The following is a 15,274-nucleotide window of genomic DNA, read 5'->3' as shown; positions in this document are numbered from 1 at the left end:
GTTGTGCTGCCTTCGGCCTATTCGCACATCGGTCCGCTACTGATGCCGCCTCACAGGCCAACGGATTTTGTAGGCTTTTTATAGCCCAAATCCGCATAACAGGTCATGTGACTTGTTTATAAAACTTTTCATTGGTTCATTTTACTTTTGGTTTCCTAATGATGGAAGGCTTGATCATATGACCTAAAAATAACACTTTTCATTGGATTGAAACATTTTTTTTTCCCAAATGATGAAAGCCCCACCTTTTTTTTTCTCACTCGGCAATCCAAAAAAAGGTTCCGTTAGATAACAACAGAGGGGACAGGCAACAAGAACCATCAGTCAAAAGAGGGGAGGGCAAGTTCTTCCCTACCGGGTCACGTTGGGGCTCCACCGGAAGTCATCGAATTGGTAGTCTACAGTGTTTCTGGATGTTTCAGACTGAAGCTGGCGTCAGCATGAGAGCACCACCATCTCGTGGCTCCGTCGTGGCCATTCCGCAAGCAATCATTGCAGCCGCTCCCCACCGGAAGCCTGCGGGAGTCGGGGGCCCGATGACTTTTGTAGAATCTTCAAGGCTGAGGGGACGCTTTCGAGAATGGGGCCCAAGCCCTAGCAGGCAAATGTCCGAGTTCAAATGTGTCCCAGGGCCATTTTAGTGGACCAGGCCCAAATCCGAAGAGCCGGCCGCCATTTTAAGAGTCCTGTGGCAGCCGCCTATCGCTGCACCGCAAGAGTGGGCGCAATTCAACTGGATGGTGGGCGAGACGCTCTAGCCGCAAGAGCGGGCGCAAATCAACTGGATGGTGGGCGAGACGCTGTAGCCGCAAGAGCGGGCGCAACTCAGCTGAATGGCGGATGAGGCACAGTGCAGCAAAAGCGGGCGGTAAACAGCTGAATGGCGACTGAAGCGGTAATGGGGCGCCCCACTGCAGCAGAGGAGCCTCCAGCTGGGGAGGCGGGGGAGGCCCGTTCATTCCGCCTCCCCCCCCATCCCCCCCTCCCCCCCACCCCGGGGCGCCCCACGCCGTTTTTCGGCACAGCATTGTAGGATGCCAAGACCAGTGCGACAACTTACTGGACATCACCTGGGTGCCATCCGAAACTCGGCGCGTTGTGCTGCCTTCGGCCTATTCGCACAAAGGACCGCTACTGACGCCACCTCACAGCAGCCCATTGTTGCTTTGTTTAAAATGTTTTTTTTTAACGTGTTTACTTTGTTGGAGCGTTGTATATATTTATAAGTTATTAAAGTGTTATAATCCTACTACTTTGTTGGAGTGCTATATATTTTTAATGTGACACATAATTGTGAAGACTTTAATGTACAAAAAGGCATCCCTGGAATCTTCTGCTTTAGGCTCGATCCCACACACCCTCACAGTGAGAATCCCCTCCCCAATCACAATACAGGATCGTTATCAGATAGTAGGAACGCGTGTGGTGTGACGGATCTCATGGGGTGGGGGCCTTGATCTACTGTAACTCCTTTGAAGAGGGGTGATTCTTTACAGTTGGGGCCATAGACTACATCCGCAGGGCTAAGTGATAGCCTGGGACTGGCCTGGACAATCAGACACAGAGGAAGAGGAGTGTCAGAGGGTACGGTAGTGAATAGGGTGAAAGGGAGGTGTCGGTCGGGCACAGAGTGTGATTCTCAGGGAATAGCAGCGCAGAAGGGGGGAGGTTTATGGACCATGCATGAGAGAGAGAGCGGGGTGACCAGTGCGTGGGGGAGATGCTTGCGAGGGTGGGGAGCCATGCTGAGGATCGGCGGCGTGCAGAGAGTGGGTCTGGTCAAGGCATCTAAAATGGCTGCCGTGCACGACAAAAGTGTGGCATTGGAAAAAAGGCAAGATGGCGCAGACAATGTTTATCAATACGGATTAATTTATAACAATTATTTTTAACAATATATTTACTCGCAGTGACAAAATGGCGGTCAACACTTCCTGATTTCCTTCGAATCGAACGTTAACAGACGTCACGCAGCAAAAAAATAAAAATCCGCTCACGCGCAGCCGCTGGAAGACATGTATCAACATATATGAGCATCCTCAGCCACCCTCAGAAAACATAGGGGGTCAGGATACGCTCAGAAACAAAATGTGACATTTTCCTGAAAATTTCAGCCGATTCCGTCCACAAACGCCAAAGTTATTATAGGGGGTGAGGATACGTCTCCCGTACCCCCTTATACCCATTTCTCACATTATTTTTCCTCCATCTTGTAATTTAATTAAAACGAAACACAAGATGGCGAATTCCTGTTTCGCTACCGGTTCGCGAACCGGAAAGCGCTTCTACCGCGAAAAATCACATTTTTTTTATTTGCCCCACGGGACCCTTTAATAACTCCAACATCATTCCTAGGGGGTCAAGAGGGGTCTACCTTGCCCCCTTTCATTAAATTCCCCCTTCGTTTTTCTCCTCCTCTTGTCTCTCGATCCTACCGAGAGACAAGATGGCGGCCGTTCCGGACTGTTTAGAATGTTGACAGACACCGGAGAGCCAATCAGGTTCGCTTCGCAAAGTTCCGTAACGCGAAAAGTACGCGAACCGGATCGCTACCCGGGACGCTGTCACAGATATATCTGTTTTTTAAAACGTTAATTTCTCAAAATCCACTGGAGCACATATATTGAGACCCAGCAAAGGCACATCGGGCTAACAGTCCCTACAATTTTGCCAACTTTCGTGCAAATCCTATCAGCCGTTCGAGCTAAAAGTGAGGCCAAACGCCCTATGGAATGAATGGGAAAAACGCGTTTTGGGACCTCCCTTTTTTCTCGGCCCCCCTTGACGAAACCCCCCCGAATTTTCAGGGGCTGCTCGGGAACAAAATGTGCCATTTTCCTGAAAAAGGGGGGGCGAAGAAAAGTTAGACACTTTAATTGATTTATAAGTATAGGCATACATGACTTGCCTGCACTGACAAAGCCACGGTTTGGGGGAAGAGGAGAGGGGGTGGTCAGAGGGCGTAAAACTGGCCATACATCAGTCCAGTATAAGGAGGGATGGGTTTTCCAGGGGGTGGGGGGAGGGGGTGTCACGCAGGGTGGTGGGGGTGAAAATAAAAAATGTCCTCAAATGGCAGTGCCAATACAGGTTGTGCTAATTTTTTCCCCAAGCCACATTGGGGTTATTACCAGGTCCCTAGGTTCTCTGCTCAGAAAAGAATGGAACTATGCGAGGGGGGTAAGGAAGCAAGATGTTGTTGATTCAATACTTATCCTGGAATGTCAATGGCCTGCGAGTGAGGAGTAGAAGGGAAAAAATACTTCAATATTTGAGAGACTCCCCAGCGCAGGTCATTGACATTCAGGAAACACATCTCCTCAAAGCTGAGACGACATCAATGCTAAAGAAACAGAAATGGGTAGACACCTACGCCTGTACGGACCAATCAGCTAACATCAGAAGCGTCTTATTTATTTTTAAAAAACAAGTAAAGGCCCAAATTGTGGAAGTTAAGGAAGACCACAGTGGGAGATGGCTCCTTTTGAGGGTCCTGATGGGAGATACGATGCATTCTCTGGTTGGATATTATGGCCCGAACCAAGATGAACCTACATTTTTGGAAATCATTTATCGCCATGTACTAGTCTTGCAAGAACCCGTAATTTAGGTAGGGGATTTTAATGTCATACTAAACCCCAAGCTTGACAAATCGCCTAACTCAAGAGCTTTTGTCTCTCGAAATCTAGACAAGTTTTGGGGACAATAATGGCTCAGTTGGGGGTTGCTGATTTTTGGAGAGAGTGGAAGACTAAAACTGACCAAGCACGCAAGTACATCAGAGAGATAAAGGTAGAGGGTGAAGCTGCCTCCAGGGTTTCTAATTCAGGTATTGGGGAGGCATTTCAGGATTTCTTTCATAAGATATACAAGGAAGATATTAGGGAAGACTACGAAGGGACAAAGGCCTGGCTCAATACAGTGTCCCTGCCCAAACTCTCACCGGATCATAGTAGGCAATTGGAGTCAGAGATTTCCGAGGTTGAGGGTAGTAGTGCCATCAATCACTTAAAGCGGGGAAGGCTGCGGTTCCTGATGGTTTACCAGGGGAGCTTTATCGCGTCCTCTGTGGAGTCATTCCTCCATTCTTAGTAACCATCTTTAACAGCATTCTGATGGAGGGTAGGGACCCCCCAAAGTCATGGAGTGATGCAACAATAGTAGTGATACCCAAACCCTGGAAAGATCGACAGAGTGTGGGTCTTACTCCCCGATATCACTCCTTAATACAGATTATACATTTTTTTCTGCCATTCTGTCAAACAGATTGGGGGGTGTCATTGGCTCTATCATACACGAAGATCAGAAAGGTTTTATAAAGTGGCGCCAACTTGCAGATTTGACTCATGACCTAGTGGGCGCTATTGACATAGTATCTACTTTCTCTCTTCCTTTGGCTACCTTTACGTTGGATGCACCTAAAGCTTTCGACAGGATTAATTGGTCCTATTTTGTGGTGGTTATGGATAAATTCAATTTAGGGGAGAGGTTCCGTCGAGCGACAGCTCTCCTATACAAAGCACCAACGGTAAGACTACTTGTTAATAACTCTTTGACAGGGGCCTTTAACATAACAAGAGGCACAAGGCAGGGTTGCCCGCTTTCCCCCCTCCTATTTAATCTTTATATCGAGCCTTTTGTTCAAGCCCTAAGAGAGGCGAATAACATTTCGTCGTTCAGATTTGGTGGGTGGGAAAGGCGGGTAGCGCTTTACGCAGACGATATTCTTATTATGACATCTGACCCCGACCTTGCATTTCCCACGGTCATAAAAAAAGCAGAGAAGTTTGGTAAAATCTCGGGGTATGAAGTAAATGCCAATAAAACTGACATCATGGCCTGGAACACCACCACTTCACATCTTGCTGTGACAACCTCCATGAGATATCTTGGGGTTAGAATTATTCAGGAGGTGGGGAAAATAGCAGAATTCAATCTAGATCGGGTTTCAAAGGAATGCCAAAAACAACTAAAGTCCTGGGCTCAGCTCCCCTTATCCATCCTGGGGAGGAAAAACTTAATAAAAATGTCCATCCTCCCGAAATACACATTTCTTTTTAACTCCATCCCCTTGTCATTTGACACTAAATTGTTGGACAAATATCAGCGTGAGATAAACTCAGTTATATGGAATTACAAGGCTACAAGAGTGGCATGGGAGAAGTTGAGGCGAAGAAGGGAGAAGGGAGGGCTGGCTTTACCTGACCTGCAGTACTACACATGGACCTTCCAACTCTCATTCTCTAGAATGCTCCCAAAAACACCTATAGACTCATCTCGAGGGGTAATGTTCCGGGCTATGCTAGAGGGTGCCGATTTACCAGCGGACGGCTTTCTCTTCAAGTTTGGGGACCAAAAATTCTTTAAGAAGGTGAAATTAAAATGCCTACAATCCTTGGCCAAGAGTTGGTCAATAATTTGAAAAAAATAGGGATACGCTACTTTTGAAATCAGGCACCTATGTAGGACTCACCAGGCACTCCACCATGTCTTAAGGATAGTTTGGCGAAACCCCTAAGGGATGCCGGGATAGTGATCTGGGGAGACTTGTTGTCAGGGAGTTCTATGCTAACTTGGGATGATTTGTTGGAGAAAGTTGGGCTGAGCCTTTCTAGGTTTTAATATATGCAGTTGAATAGCTGGGCCCAAGCACAATGTAGGAAGGGGGGCCCCCTGGGTAAAACCAGTAACTTTGAACTTCAGCTGGTGACAAAACCACGGGGCGGCAATGAGATTTCAACTTGGTATTGGATGCTTCTGGAGGAGATAGATGGGGATTTTAAACTTTCGGATGAGCTATGGGGTGGAGAGATTGAGATTCAACGTGAGCAGCTGTGGATTGACTTGTTTAATCTCCTGTATAAAACAGTGAAACCAGCTTGGCTGAGGCGAAATCATCTCTTCACGTTGCATCGGGCTTATTTGTCTGCTCTAAAGTTATCGAAGTACCAGATAGAAAAAAAATGCAATAAATGCAGCCTGCCAGAGGCATCTGACACTCATATGTTTATAGACTGTCCAGCTATAGCGAGCTTCTGCGAGGAAGTGAAAATCTCCCTGGATTCTATCCTTAAAATCTCGTTGAATATTACCCTCCCATTAATTATTTTTGGCATTGATGACAAAATCCCTGGTCATGCAAGATCTCTCCTCTTTTACGCTATCCTTTTGGCAAGGAGACAAATCTGTATGTTTTGGGTCGATTCAGCTGCCCCAACACATGCTGGTTGGCTGACGTCCCTTTGTCAAGTCTCCAGGGTGGACATGACCAGATCATGTAGCAAACAAAAAGTAGCCTTCTGGGAACTGTTGGTACAGTGGAGTTAGGATTTCCGTTTTTTTTTTCCCGGGTCCTATGTTTATGCCTTATTGCTCCACGGAACTTCGGGTTTGAGTTCCCTTTGGGAAATACTGCGATCTAATAGGTGGTAAAACATCTCTATGGAGTCATCCAGCTAGCCCTCAAAATGTTGGTAAGTTCTTCTGCCACTAAGATGCATTTGTCTTGCAGCAATTGGGAGGAGCCTAAGGGTCCAGGGGCATATGCCCATGCAGGCAAGAAATGGTGGCTGGGGTTTTCCACACTTATGGGCTAAGGCAAATGAGGACAAAAAATATATATATATATTAATTAAATGACATTTTGCATAACAGACTGAAGACAACAAGAACAACCACAAACACACGCATTGAGCTCATTTTATACATATACAGAAGGGGTCAAACACTCAGGACACATAATACAGTGCGCTTAATAGCCATTATTTCATAAATAGCGCTATCGCTATTTACTTACAGAAGTTGCACTAATGGGAAAACCACAAACCACATAGACATTTAAACACACATTTAACCCACAGATCAACACTTAAGACAGAAACAAAGGACAGCCCACAGACTGTACTTAAACCAAACCATTTGTAAATACTAGTTGTAAGTCATATTTACAAGAAGCGCTTCTCAATAGTATTCCAAAAGACTGCAAAAACAGCCCAACAGACTGTTTTATTTCCAAGAAGCCAAAATACACTCAATTCACTAGCTTTGTCTAGCAGAACACCAAAAAAAATCGTTCTGCATATCTCCATTCATAAAATTGCGCAGAAAAAGGATCCTTGTATGTATTTTTGTACATATTTGAATTACATGGGGATACAGAATCACCAAGGAAGAAATATGTTTTTATACTAAACCTATTTAGATATTCCCTCAAGGGAGCCGGCTAATTTAATTCACATCTCACTATGGTACCTCCAAAAAGCAACACATTCTTCGATGTGTGCTTGAAACAAGCATGCCAAAAATAGTGCAAAATATGGAGTATTATAATCAAAGTAGCTCTTAAAGTACTCTTTGTATGTTGAGCCGTTCAAACATTCTTAGAAGTAGAGAAAAATCTTCTCATTACCTGCCTATATATATTGCAACACATATATTTACATATTCATAGCACGAGTTCAATATTTGGCCAATTCCATACACAAATGCCACAGTAAGCATTTGTAAACTACCTTACCAATCCAAGGCTTCAAACTTACAACAAGTGCCGTAAAACGGGTCTTACCAAACAAATGGTTGTCCAAATTCTAAATGCCAAGTTCTGAATGACCTAATGGTCGTTTTAAAATACTCACGCCAAAAAGGTTCTCAGTCAGGATTGACATCATGTGGAGGATCAAAATCAGGAATATCAGAAATACACTGGGCTGCAGAGACAGAATCCCCAGAATCTCAGTGCACAGAGTACCTTCTTAGTAGAGTCCTGTCCTGTCCTCCTCAGTAGATTTCTGTCTCCTGACAAGATCACTCCTCAGATAGCCACTACTCTGATGAGGTCCACGTTGGAGCGCCATTCTGAAGTAATCAATATCCTTCTCAGGGGTCTCACTGATACTTAGTCCTTTTAAACCAAAAAAGAAAAAATTGGCACAGAAGCTGTAATATAAAAGATCATATTTATTAACCTCAAATGAGGTGAGACTACGTCACACAGAAGCCTTAGCAACTGAATGAGGCAGTCTGAGGAGTACAGAAAGCTTGGGCTTTATATATGCTTAGGGCTACATACTCAGCATAAATGCAAGGGGCAGTCCTGGCTCCTGTAAGCATACAAACTGACTAAGATGGACATACAAGATCTACTTGCTCAACAAAGTGGGAGGAGAGTTACTTCTCCATACAGCAGCAAAAATAGCCTGACAGTTGTACTAGAGAAGCAGGTGCATTTTACTAGCTAGGCCCTTCTGGCCATGTACGAAGTGGGAGATTGACATTGTGTATGAGTGTGGTCTTGAGGCGGAAAGCCGGGACCTGGTGTGTGTGTCTTAGCAACTAATTTCTGTTATTCTTAGCCATATACTTTGCGCCAATTTATGGTGACATCCACGTCATTTTAAATTTTTCAAACCTACAGTTTTAAACTTGCACAATACTTTGGTTCCCTCAAGCGCTGACTCGCAGTAGCGCTTTACTTCGCCCCTTCTGCTTCATCAGACTACCCCTCTGCAGCCGATTAGGTGCTGCCTGGAGACCGGATCGGACTAGGACCCGCCATCTTGGGTGAGGATTAGGGCAAGCAGACTAGTGCTCGGCCCCTCCCGCCATCGACAGCATAAAATGGACTCCCGAACTAGGAAGCACAGCGGACGAGTGCAGCGGGCGTGCCGACGGCGCGCCAAAGGCGCGCCAAAGGCAAGCCCGTCTGCGCCCATCCGCGCCTGCCCAGGACTAGGGGCTACAAACCCTTATTCACCTACCAGCGACAGGTCAGATATATTAAGACTGACTTATTCCAGGGACAACCTTATGTTACTTGATACCAAATCCCCACACAGTCACCTTCGATGTGCAAGTGGAGCCGCTAACATAATGGGCCCCTTTGGCTGTCGGATATGCAGATGGGATAGCAAGCCCACAGACTGTTCAATACAGAGAAACCCCCCTAACCTCGAAATCTCCCGCATTTATCTAAACACAATATCTCTCCCTAAGCACTCTATTGAAATGTGGGACACCTTATACCAAATGAAACCTGACCTCATGTTCCTTACGGAGACTTGGCTTGACACCCATAGCACTCCAGATATTGCAGCAGAACTCCCTATAGGGTATAAAATCCTAAATCTTAATAGATCAAAAAAGAAGGGTGGAGGGGTGGCCTTGCTATTTAAAGATATGTTCACCTGTATCCAAGAAGTTCCTACACAAGAAAGTAAACATGAAGTCATGATTTTTTCAGTCTTCTTAGACACCCACTTGTTGCTGGGAGGTGCAATTATCTATAACCCTCCTGGGAGCACAGTAGAATTTAGTACTCAGCCTCTTTCCCAAATTCTCCCGACTTGCCTAAAACATAAAAACATTTTAGTATTAGGAGACTTCAATGTACATTTTGAGTCGCATACTAATACACTCACTAAGCATATTGCAGACAACATGGAAATCCTGCAATTAACACAAAAAGTCAACCAGGATACACATAGAGCGGGGCATAGGCTGGACTTGATTTTTACGAACATTGAAACCACAATCATTAACAAGATTGTGCCTCTAACATGGACCGACCGCTATAGGATTGAATTCAACATCAGCCTACCCATAAAAAATATGAGACCAACGATACAGACCTCAGTCACAGCTAGAAACTGGAAAAAATTCTCACTGGAGAAATTCCAACAGCACTTTCATTTTAACACTGACCTGGGATCCTCTACTGCAGCGTTTCCCAAACTGTGGTCCGCGGACCCCCAGGGGTCCGTGACACATTCCCAGGGGGTCCGCAGGACTTGAGTGCCTAACGTCGGAATAAAAACTAAACAATCACGAGCCCTCGCAGCACATAAGGAGGTGTGAATATACTTGGCGCCCGGGCGCCAACACTGCCATACAATCTGCCCCTCAGGCTCCCCACACAGGAGAGGTGTGAATGTCCTTGGCGCCAGGGGCGGCATGACTGCGATGAAATCGGGCCAATCATCCTTCAGCTAAAGGTACAAGCTGAAGGGTGATTGCCCTTATATTGTGTTAATCAATCTGCCCACCACCCGACCTCGAGCTCGCACAGCAGTGCGTGTGGTTCCTGTTCTGTTTGAGACCAGGCCGTGGGCATTTTGCTATCTGTCCCCATTTGCCCTGAAAGCAGCTGCGTGGCGAGTTTGAAGAGCGCTGGAGCATGTCGAACGGGCAGAAGGGCTCTTCTTTTGGAACTGCATGTAAGTATTTAATTGTGTGTGCGTGTTTGTGTGTAGATTTGTTGTTTGTTTTGTTTTGTAATTGCATTTAAGAAAGCAGTCTAAAATCTGTCAAGCATTTACTCAGGACTACAGCATACCAGATGAGTGGATTATATTTGGAAATAAGTGCGCTTGTCACAACTGCCCTTTAGTTAAAATGATTTATGGGTTTTAATCTTTTCCCTTCACTGAAAACAAACATAAGTGTAGCTTCAGAACGAGCTGGAATTCCCGGATTAAAGACCATGTGAGAAAATAAAAGAATTCCAGGCAACCAGTCATAAATAAATGAAGATTAATGTCCGTGGTTTTGCCGCCCCCTAGTGCAAGGAGAGCTTTCTTTTTTATTGTTGCAGCAGTATCAACAACCTGCAAAACGTGCCCATCAGGCCTCTTTGGCTCGCCCCAGTATTTTATATTTACATGTGTACAATAATGTATCCACACTGTCACGTACTTTCTAATGCTCAAGAATGGCTATCCTATATGCACTGTTGCTCTGTCCGGTGGACAACAGAGTTTTGGGTATACTTTCAGTCTCAAGGTTTTTTTTAAATAAACCGCTTTTTGCTTTTTATTGCGGTCTTCAGGCACCACAACACATTATACAAGTAGCTAACATACTAAACAAAAATCACTGACCAGAGCCCATCTTGTCTGAAAATACTTCACCTGTGGAATTACTTGCCAGTGATGTTTGCTAGGAGGTGGAGCAGTTACATAGAGACTAGTCTTTATTTTCCAGTTGACCTTTACAAAAAAAGTGTTCCACTCGAGTTCTTTGCAGTGGTTTTTCCATCTTATCAGAAGGCGCAATACTTAAGCCTGTTGCTTTGACCACAGCCTCTGGCTCACCAACATTACATGCTAGCCCCCACCATTGAAGTTTATGAAGGAAACGTTTTAACACAGGGCACTGTTGCGATTTGTTTTTGCTGACTTACAACTTTGAAAATAGTAGGATTGTGTGAATATTACCACAGTTTTCATTTCGATGATCACCTACCACTTTGAAATAGCATTTCCACTGTAGCAGAAAGGTTTGCTTTAGTCTCTCAACTTCTTCCTGTTGCCCCCCGCACCACAAATCCCCTAACATAGGTTGTGCCCTTTGTTACATGCATAACCCTTCTAACATTAATTATGGGCTGTGAGCCCATTACAGAAGTGCAGTGCTTGGACCAAGATGCCCGCACAGTATGCATCTGCTGGATGTTAAATAAAAGAGAGATATCATGAATTGGACAATCCAGCGTGCTAACACAGCAGTGGACACTCTGACTAGTGGTACCTGCCATACACCATGAGTGGAGACAAAGGCAAGCTTGTATTTTTAAACAAGCATTTGCAATGCAATAGGTCTCGCATTAGGAAAGTGTGAGCTTTTTGTATTGTAAATGACAATTTTTTTAAATATGTGTTGGCTTTGAAAAAATATAAATTAATAGCATTGTTATTTACAAAGCCAATAGCTTACACTTTCCTAATGCGAGTCCTATTGGCTATGGCAATGCTTGTTGGTAGCAAGCAAGGACAGTTCTGTTGTTGTGCTGAGTGATGCTTTTGTGGTGCGGAGTGCTGATGTGGTTGAGCTGAGTGATGTGGTGGTGTCCCAGAGTGATGTGGTGGTGTCCCAGAGTGATGTGGTGGTGTCCCAGAGTGATGTGGTGCTGTCCCAGAGTGATGTGGTGCTGTCCCAGAGTGATGTGGTGGTGTCCCAGAGTGATGTGGTGGTGTCCCAGAGTGATGTGGTGGTTTCCCAGAGTGATGTGGTGGTGTCCCAGAGTGATGTGGTGGTGTCCCAGAGTGATATGGTGGTGTCCCAGAGTGATGTGGTGCTGTCCCAGAGTGATGTGGTGCTGTCCCAGAGTGATGTGGTGCTGTCCCAGAGTGATGTGGTGCTGTCCCAGAGTGATGTGGTGCTGTCCCAGAGTGATGTGGTGCTGTCCCAGAGTGATGTGGTGCTGTCCCAGAGTGATGTGGTGCAGTCCCAGATTGATGTGGTGCTGTCCCAGAGTGATGTGGTGCTGTCCCAGAGTGATGTGGTGCTGTCCCAGAGTGAAGTGGTGGTGTTCTAGAGTGATGTGGTGGTGTTGTGAGGCGTGCAGCAGTTTGAGGCGTGCAGCAGTGTGTGGCGTGCAACAGTGAGTCGTGCGGTAGTGTGCAGTGTGCAGCAGTATGCAGCAGTGTGAGGCGGGCAGCAGTGTGAGGCGAGCAGCAGTGTGAGGCGAGCAGCAGTGTGAGGCGGGCAGCAGTGTGAGGCATGCATCAGTGTGAGGCAGAGGCGCAACTAGAGCCAAATTTCGGGGGGGGGGGCTAGGAAAAAATGTCAGGGGGGCTGAACTTTTGATCAGTAGGCAGAGTTGAGCTGCAGGGCCTCCAACAAGGGGTGAAACAGCAAGGCCTAATTAACATTCAAATGGTCTTTTAAAGACCTGTTAAACGTTCGGGTGCGGCTCTGTGTGTGCCCGGGGTCTGTCTCATCCTGGGCTGCCACACACGACGGGGGGGGGCATGCAGCAGTGTGTGGCGTGCCGCAGTGTGTGGCGTGAGGTGAGGGGGTTTGAGGGTGTGTGAGGGTGAGAGGGTGTGTGAGGGTGAGAGGGTGAGGGGTTGAGGGGGTGAGGGGGTGAAGGTGTGAGGGTGGGTGAGGGTGAGTGATGGTGAGTGAGGTTGTGTGAGGGTGGGTGAGGCGGTGAGGATCCAAAGTAAATGGTGGCAGGGCAGACATCATTGCAGCTAGCAAGTCGAGTGTTTTCAAGCTGAGTGTACCTAGAGAGATGGCAACACAGCAACAGCATTTGAGGAGCAAGGTTACTGTAAACATTGTCGGAATTGCTGTGGCGGGGGGGTGGGGGAGCGGCTTGGGAGCAGATTCCTTCGAAGTCTGATACCGAGGCTGATGGTGTTTGATGTGCATGCGCCTGACTCACACGACTGCCTCACATGAACTGGACGTAATCCGCAGTTTGGTAGAGATTTTAAACTGCCTACTATAATCTCGCCTATCTAGCCAAATGTGTAGTTTGAAATTTCCCATATTTGTACCACTGTCTTTCATTTGTCAGTAAGCGCTCTCTCGCCTCTGTTAACCTTGTGCGTCTCCATTTATTTTTGGGTTCACAAGCGGTCGTTTATTATTTTATTATAGTTATCATTGGATTGTAGTTGTTGCACTTTTAGATCTTCTCTTCTCAATTCAATAAAAAAAATTAATTAAAAGAGTACTTCGTTTTAGAATAACAAATTCCCCCTGTCAAACTATACTAACAAGTAAACTCAACTTCTGAAAGTGTTCCCATCCCAATGTGCACAGCCTTTGGCCAGCCGGGCCCTGTGCCTAACCCACAATTAAGCCTGGGTGGAGTTTGCTTCTACCACTTCTTTATTATAACTTTCCAGCATGCTGCAGACTTCTGTACAACACAGCTTAAAGACATAGGCAAAGTCAAAATCAAAATCTCTGGCTAAACACTTATAAGGTCCCAAAGGCGAGACCTATTGACTATGCCAATGCTTGTTCTTTCAGCCCCACCTCGCCCCTGCTTCTAAATTTAAAGAGGACTGTAATGGAAATACTCATCTGATAGACTCACGGAAGAGAGGACTGTACCACTGACCCTACAGGGGGAGACTGAGCTGGAATTCAAAAAGTGTTTTGCTTCGACAAAAGAATCAATTACATATCACTGATCACCAGGTTGACAAAGTAATATATTTATGTTTGGGGATTTGTTTGCACACTAACAAAGACTTACTCCCCTTCTGACTTTGAACAGGGCCGTCTTGTTATGCGAGGTCAACCTCGAAGCTGGTGAACCGGGTATGAGTCTCAGCAGGGACGCTCAACATCCTGTGATTCTGGGCAAATCACTTTGTCTCCCTGCGCCTAACAAAAATGAATGTGTCCTTCTGTAACGAAACTGGTGGTCATGTAAAGTTCTCTGATACCTGATATCCTCGGGTCTAGTTTGCGCTATATAGAACTCTTAAAAAAAAAAAAAATTATGAAGGTTCACAGGTCTGAACATGGAGGACCCAGTTGCTAGGGTCTTCGGGGCGCTACGAGTTGCTCCTGTGTAAAAATCCTATTTGTCTATGCCTGAACGGTTGTGCAATATGCTCCCTTAGCAGGACCACTTAATAGCCTCTGTGGTTTGTTGTTGGCAGGGGATGGAGGCAGTGGGCACCTTAACAGGAGAGGGTCTTGTCAGGTGCCATGTGAGGCCTCTCTAAAATATGCCTTAAATGCACTGCTCACCCATTGGTGGTAAAATATTGTTCTACTGTCTGTGACTAAAGATTAGGCCTAACAGGTGTTTATGGTAATTGGAATAACATTGCTCCATGATCTTCCTGAAACAATATGCCTCCTGTGCGGATACCATACTGACATCTCTTGCACAAAATGAATTCCTGAAGTGTTCTCGCTCAACTCAAACCCTGATCATATTTTCAAATATTAACAACAATCAACAATGGACTGCTTCCACAATGGAGGCCAAATGAATGAGCTATGTTTAATTAAACTGAGCAAGTGGAATTATCTTGAATCAGTGTACATAAGATTCTCATATCCATGCATATGATTTGCTAGTGTCCTCTGTCTTTTCAACAAGTGCTGATACAGTGTTAAAATCTTCTTACAGGTGCTGCTTCATCTCTAAACGTCAAAGCATATGTAGTTCGGAAATATCGGAGGAGGGCAACCTGTAGTAGGTAAAGTAGTGAAGGTCTACTACGTGCCTCACCAAAAAGCTTGGAAAGAAATTGATTCCATTACCTGCTGTGAAATAGACTTGTCATTTGTATCCCAAACATAAGGAAGATGGATCGCTGGCTTAACCTTAAGCGGAAAGCCACTGAAGAAATCAATGATGGGCCATCATGGTCAAAACAAAGTGATTTAAGTGAAAAGAAAAGGAAGTGCCGGAGGTACGATGGTGAATATTTACTAATGGGTTTCACATGTTCAGGTTCAGAACATGAACTGCAACCACAATGCGTAGCTATGTTATGAAATGTTGTCAAATGAGGCCATG

This window comes from Lissotriton vulgaris, chromosome 10 (assembly GCF_964263255.1).
Source record: "Lissotriton vulgaris chromosome 10, aLisVul1.2, whole genome shotgun sequence".
Lineage (NCBI taxonomy): Eukaryota > Metazoa > Chordata > Amphibia > Caudata > Salamandridae > Lissotriton > Lissotriton vulgaris.
Note: the sequence above shows the minus strand (reverse complement) of the source record.